At 45.9% G+C, this 7,301-nt stretch overlaps 1 pseudogene; it reads left to right on the top strand.

Moving 5' to 3' along the window:
• The first annotated feature begins 6,712 nt into the window (after positions 1-6,712).
• LOC134945919 (5S ribosomal RNA) lies at positions 6,713-6,831 on the top strand (annotated as a pseudogene).
• The last annotated feature ends 470 nt before the right edge of the window (positions 6,832-7,301 follow it).

Raw genomic sequence — 7,301 nt, 5'->3', positions numbered from 1 at the left:
TCTAGGTGTTCTTGATGCAGAGCTCCCACTTGCAGTTTGATTGGTACTGTACAACTTGAAATCGAACCGTTAGAAATTTGGGTACCATTGATAGCAGTCAACGTAATAGATCGTTCGACCGACCGTAGCTGACAACCCAGATCCTGGGCACAGGAAAGGGAAATAAAATTCCCTGCAGCCCCTGAGTCCAGCAGAGCCTTAACGGGTTTGGCTATTGACTCGGAGAACAGAGACATGGATAGTAAACAGTCCACTGGCGGAGAAGGTTTAGAAGAAACTCCTAGCTCGACTCCTCCGGAACAAGCTAGGACTGCCCGTTTCCCGGGCGTGACTTGCAAAACTTGAGAAAGTGATCAGCGGCGCCACAGTAGAGGCAGAGTCTACCCTCACGACGACGCTGACGTTCTTCTGGGGACAGCCGGGATCGATTAATCTGCATGGGTTCATCAGGACTTGGAATAAACGTTTGCTTAGACGGAAGAGATCGGACCCTTGATCGATCTGACCGACTACGTTCGCCACCTCGTTCCTGCATGCGAAGATCCACCTTTACACAGAGCGAGATCAAATGTTCTAAAGAATCCGGCAAATCTCTAGTGACCAACTCGTCCTTTAGACGATCGGAAAGTCCGTTCCAAAAGGCAGCCCGAAGAGCATCATTATTCCAGCGCAGTTCAGAGGCTATGGTCTGAAAATTAATCACATACTGTCCCACTGAACGAAAGCCTTGTCGGACACGAAGCAAGTCTGCAGAGGCAGCGGTCGTCCTGCCGGGCTCATCAAAGATCCTCCGGAATGACATCATGAAATTGATGTAACTAGAAACCAATGCATCAGATCACTCCCATAACGGAGACACCCAATCAAACGCTGAACCCACGAGCAAAGAAATAATGTATGCCACCTTAGACCGATCAGTAGGGAAGTTATGTGACAGCAGCTCAAAATGTACCTCGCACTGATTGAGAAAACCACGGCAATTCTTTGGATTCCCATTATAGCGAGAAGGAGTAGGGAGCTGAAGACGTGACCTGGTTCCAGAGGAGGATGGAATATTACTAGAGACAACCACTGGAGCGAGTACTGGAGCTGGGACCGGTACTACTGAAGCCAGAGAAGTCTGAATTTGATCCAGCCGGCCAGATAATTCCTGGAGATAATGCATCACCTGGCCCTGTGCTGCTTCCTGACTTTGTACTCGAGAAATCGAGTCCTGGATGGTACTTGCCTCTGGGCTCCGATCCCCCGGGTCCATGTGGCCTGAGTATACTGTCACTGACCTAGGTTGGGGGTGTTGTGAACTCGGGGGTTCTCCCGATGGTAGGGGAGAGGAACCACAGTTGGGTCGGAACAGGGATGGCTTGATATAGGTCTTCCTCATACAGGACTCTGACAGTAAAGCTTGGTAAAAGTATTAAAGGACTTTATTGCAGGAAGAGAGCAACACAATGTCACATAACAGAGAAGGAGCGTATAGAGAAATGTCCCGGAAGTACTTGTGAGTGATGGCAAAAGACACTGGTGACTGAAGAACTTGAGAGCTGTGGTTAAAAGACACTGATGATTTGAAGAACTTGAGAGCGGTGGTTAAGACTCTGATAATTTGAAGAACTCTAGAGCGATGGTTAAAGACACTGATGATTTGAAGAACTTGAGAGCGGTGGTTAAAGACATTGATGATTTGAAGAACTTGAGAGTGATGGTTAAAGACACTGATGATTTGAAGAACTTGTGAGCGGTGGCTAAAGACACTGAGGATTTGTATAAATGGAGAGCGAGGGTTAAAGACACTGAGGACTAGTATAACTTGAGAGCGAGGGTTAAAGACACTGAGGACTTGTATAACTTGAGAGCGAGGGTTAAGGACACTGAGGACTTGTATAACTTGAGAGCGAGGGTTAAAGACACTGAGGACTTGTATAACTTGAGAGCGACTCTTAACCTGCAGCCCACGCTGACTCCAAGAAGCACTGGTGACTAGAGCGCAGTGGAACCCAGCAGCGGCTGGGAACGCTGGAAGCTGTGCAACAACTGACACCTGGAAATGCCGGAGACACTGGGGTAAGCTGCAGAGAGATCCGCTGAGGACAGAAGCACTGGCATCCACTTCAGGGGAAAAGACGATACTCAGGCGCCGAGGCGCTGCCCGGCGTCTGCCTTTGAATCTCCCGCCTCCGCTGGATTGGCAGAACAGTCTGATGACGTCACCTGCTCCCCGCCCACGTGATGCCGGGTGTCATGGCGGCGCCCCTGCCCCGGGGAACCGCCAGGGGCCGCGCCAGCCAGGTGTCGGAGCCCGTGGACCACCGAAGGCGGAGGCCGCAACACATACCAGCAGGTACGCAGGGGTAAGCGCGGTGAACGCCGCCTATGGCGTGTGACACCTAGATTATAGGGCAATAATAATACTAACCAAGAGTGCTGGTTGAAATATCCCCTAAGTAGTTATATGCATACAGAAGTAATGCTGCTGACACAGGAGGAACAACGAATAGCATATATGTACCAATAAAGTAAACATTGTCTTATCACATTTGTCAGTGAGCAAAAATATATGTCAGTGAGAAAGAATACACCAGTAGAGTTGAGTCACTGGTGCAAATAATAAACAAAAATGATTAATGTTCAACATTACCAACACAGGCACTGCCTGTGTACATGACCTGTGTTAAGTCAGCAGCAAAGATATCCTCAGGTGGCGTGGTTGGTGCCGGTGGGCCCGCTGGCTCGGAAAACGCGTTTCACACCGCAGGGCTTGTTCACTTCCTGGAGGTGCAGGTAGAGACTCTGGGCAGTATAAGAGTGCCTGGCAGGGCGGTGCTGGCCAATCAGCGCCGGCGCGTCTCAGACTGGGGCGGGGAGGACGTACGTGACGGTGCCACCGATAGGTCATAGCCGCATGCATCAGCGGCTGTCACCCCCGTGATTGGGCCGCTGATCTGAGCAGCTGTGTGAGTGAGAGAAGGAGGCCTGTGTACCTGGGCGGGACCACTTGTAATGTGACGCTGGAGGTGGATTGGCCATATTGGAGAAGGGCAATTTGCCCATAATGCGGAATGGCAACGAGCGTAAATGAATTAAATGTAACATACTTGGGTCTATGCCACTTAATACAGAAAATGGAAGTGACAATGACCCGGCCGCTGTTCTCGACGGCTTTTGTACTTTAGAAGCTGGGCTGGAGTGTGGAGAATGGGAATGTTGTATACACGATATGAGAGGGGCCATATTGGTGAAGGGCAAATTTGCCCAGTTTCAACAGAGGGAAGAGGGGATGGGCTCAATGGGGAGCTTAGTAGAGAGCTTGAAAGCAGACATTAGAACCTATGTAAAATCAGTAGTGATAGACATGAGAATAAGATGAAATGAAAAACAATAATAATGAATAATGATACAAATGAACACGTGGTGAAAACGTAAATTATATAAATGTGTTGATAAACGGCATATGTTGTGAGTAGGAGTGAAAACCAGGGGAATATATGTAGTAATAAAGAGGAGACAGCGACTAATAGTATTCTTTTCCAGACTAGTTCACACTTCCCACCAACTATCGAAAACATCCAAAAAGGAGAGTATTTAAGGTTGAGAAGGAACTGCTCTGAAGACCACATTTTCAACAAAAAGAGTTGGGAATTGACCAACCGTCTCCAAGCCAGGGGCAACAGCAAACGCTCATTGAAACGAGCCCACGCAGCAACCAAAATGGTCCCAAGGGACAAACTGATTTTTGGAAAGAAAAAGGCTACTTCCAAACAGGAGGACAGCATCAGATTTATTGGCACCTTCTGCCAGAATGGAAATTGTTGAAGGATGCTATATCCAAACATTTACCGATATTACAACTTGATCCTGATCTACTTCCGTTTGTTAATACCCCTGTCCAGATGAGTTGGCGCAGATCTGAAAATATTTAAGATCAACTGGTCCGTAGCCATCTCCTGACCTCACCTCCGAAGAAACCCACGATAACCGGCTCTTTCCCATGTGGCCACTGTAAGTCATGTCCACAGATGGTACATAAACAGATGGTTACCGACAGATATGGACAAACTCTAAGAATACAACACTTTTTCAATTGCAACACACAGGCAGTCATTTACTGCATAACCTGTAGCTGTGAGTTGAAATACATTGGCATGACCACTCGGAAATTGAAGGAAAGGGTTTTGGAACACATGGGCAATATCCGGAATGCCCAGCAAGATCTTATGCGAATGAAACAACTTACCTCGGTTGCTAGACATTTTCACCTTGCCCATAAAGGATCAGCAAAAGAACTAAAGGTGTTTGGTCTTGATCGTATCCATCTGGGGGTTCGAGGTGGCGATATCACCAAAGAATTATTGAAAAGGGAGAGTGAGTGGATCTTCCGACTGGGTAGCCTTAAACCATCCGGACTCAATGAAAACATTAACTACGGTGCCTTTTTATGAGCTTATCTCATTTGCTTAATTGATGCATCTTAACGTTATTCTTAATTTGTTCTCCCCTTGCTCCTTATCCCCTATCATCTTTCCATCCTTCTACAATTCTTTTTCTCCCCCCTGATTCCCTCACCCTTTCTTCTCCCTATTGCCCTCTCCCCTTTTTCTCTCTCTTCTCCCCCCCTTCCCCCTCCCCTCTCCACAACCTCATTACACCAAACCCCCCCTCCTTTTCCCCTTTATTGCCCCCCCCCCCCCCTCACAATGTATCCCATTCATGCCCTAATTCCCTTTTTCTATCTTTTACTTTATTCATGTTACATTAAAAAAAAATTCTGTCACCTGTATTAGCTTCTGTTCCACTATGTGACCGGCAATCAATTTATCACTCTCACCCACAACTCACATCATTTAAACCCCTCTTTTCTCAATTTAACACCATCACTCACCAACTATTCTTTGCCCATCAAATATGCACGGGTCCAGGGTGACACCCATGCGGTTTACGTGCATGGGTGTGCACAAGGACTCAGTGCAATTACACACTGCTGCATGGCGCTGCGCGTGATTTCACGCGAACGCATGCACATCTGTCCTTCTCTTCACCTTTTCACTTTTTTCACTTGCCAGCACACTACATTTTTTTCAATTTAATTTAATTTCCATTTAACTAATTATTTAATGTTCAAGTTCTTATTCATTTAATTTTTCAATTTGTATTCATCATCCGAATCCCTCTCCTACACCCTCCACCATTTTCCTGTGTACCACAAGCTATTCCATCCACACACCTAATCATCGTCCCCACCAACTGCCATTCTCTTCCTCTTTATTACTACATATATTCCCCTGGTTTTCACTCCTACTCACAACATATGCCGTTTATGAACACATTTATATAATTTACGTTTTCACCACGTGTTCATTTGTATCATTATTCATTATTATTGTTTTTCATTTCATCTTATTCTCATGTCTATTACTACTGATTTTACATAGGTCCTAATGTCTGATTTCAAGCTCTCTACTAAGAACCCCATTGAGCCCATCCCCTCTTCCCTCTGTTGAAACTGGGCAAATTTGCCCTTCACCAATATGGCCCCTCTCATATCGTGTATACAACATTCCCATTCTCCACACTCCAGCCCAGCTTCTAAAGTACAAAAGCCGTCGAGAACAGCGGCCGGGTAATTGTCACTTCCATTTTCTGTATTAAGTGGCATAGACCCAAGTATGTTACATTTAATTCATTTACGCTCGTTGCCATTCCGCATTATGGGCAAATTGCCCTTCTCCAATATGGCCAATCCACCTCCAGCGTCACATTACAAGTGGTCCCGCCCAGGTACACAGGCCTCCTTCTCTTACTCACACAGCTGCTCAGATCAGCGGCCCAATCACGGGGGTGACAGCCGCTGATGCATGCGGCTATGACCTATCGGCGGCACCATCACGTACGTCCTCCCCGCCCCAGTCTGAGACGCGCCGGCACTGATTGGCCAGCGCCGCCCTGCCAGGCACTCTTATACTGCCCAGAGTCTCTACCCGCACCTCCAGGAAGTGAACAAGCCCTGCGGGGTGAAACGCGTTTTCCGAGCCAGCGGGCCCACCGGCACCAATCACGCCACCTGAGGGTATCTTTGCTGCTGACTTAACACAGGTCATGTACACAGGCAGTGCCTGTGTTGGTAATGTTGAGCATTAATCATTTTTGTTTATTATTTGCCCCAGTGACTCAACTCTACTGGTGTATTCTTTCTCACTGACATATATTTTTGCTCACTGACAAATGTGATAAGACAATGTTTACTTTATTGGTACATATATGCTATTCGTTGTTCCTCCTGTGTCAGCAGCATTACCTCTGTATGCATATAACTACTTAGGGGATATTTCAACCAGCACTCTATTATTATTGCCCTATAATCTAGGAATACGGCATAATCCCTTATTTCTGAGTTACATTGAGTCAATTCATCTATTTGACATCTAAGCGGTATTACCAATGTTTATATTCAATATGAATCATTTTTGCATCAATGCTTGATGTCAGCAAATGTTTGTTAGCAGGATACTTTGCACATAATTATTGACGCCTTCTGCTCCCATTCGAACTTTTTCTTTTTTCCATGGACTCTCATCTATGATCCAGGATGCGTAATACCACCAATGTGGGACCTACTGCATCCAGCCTAACGTAGAAAGCAGATCCACACCTTTTGTGACCAATTGTCACATCTTCTCTTACATAGGTGCACTCTCATTGGCGTCTAACCCACCCATCTGTCTACTACCATACCACACTGCCAGTGCCCGATCTCGTCCGATCTTGGAAGCTATACAGTGTTGGGCTGGGTCAGTACCTGAGGGGGAGACTCACAGAGAATACCCAGTGTAGTAGACTTTTTTTATCCTTGTGATGTGCGTTATCTGACACCAACAGCAGTATCACCACTTGACTTTATTCCTCCTACAATCTCCCTACCTTTCGTATGCATACTCCGTTTATACAATTGCTCAAGACCCTCTGAGCTCTTTATTTAGAAATAAATTACACTATGTATTTGGTTGGTGACTGGTGGGAAGTGGGTAATGTCTCACTATCTATTGCCGGACCTGTCCAACATTTTCATATTTGACAATTGACCATATTTTGGTCTTATCAATACAGATTTTCTGTACTGGTCGGGCTGAAATGGATGTAGAACAGCAAAGTGTCTACAGCCTTTCTTATCACATCCTGTGAGACAGGACCAGAACATTCCTTTATTTTTTTTTTAAATTCTTTCAAATTTCTCAATTTAATATGCAATTTAAATCACATTCATTTTTTGGATCCTATGTTGCTTAATGGGTAATCATGAGATATTCTTT

This window comes from Pseudophryne corroboree, chromosome 1 (assembly GCF_028390025.1).
Source record: "Pseudophryne corroboree isolate aPseCor3 chromosome 1, aPseCor3.hap2, whole genome shotgun sequence".
Classification (NCBI taxonomy): Eukaryota; Metazoa; Chordata; class Amphibia; order Anura; family Myobatrachidae; genus Pseudophryne; species Pseudophryne corroboree.
This window is presented reverse-complemented; position numbering and strand designations above follow the sequence as displayed.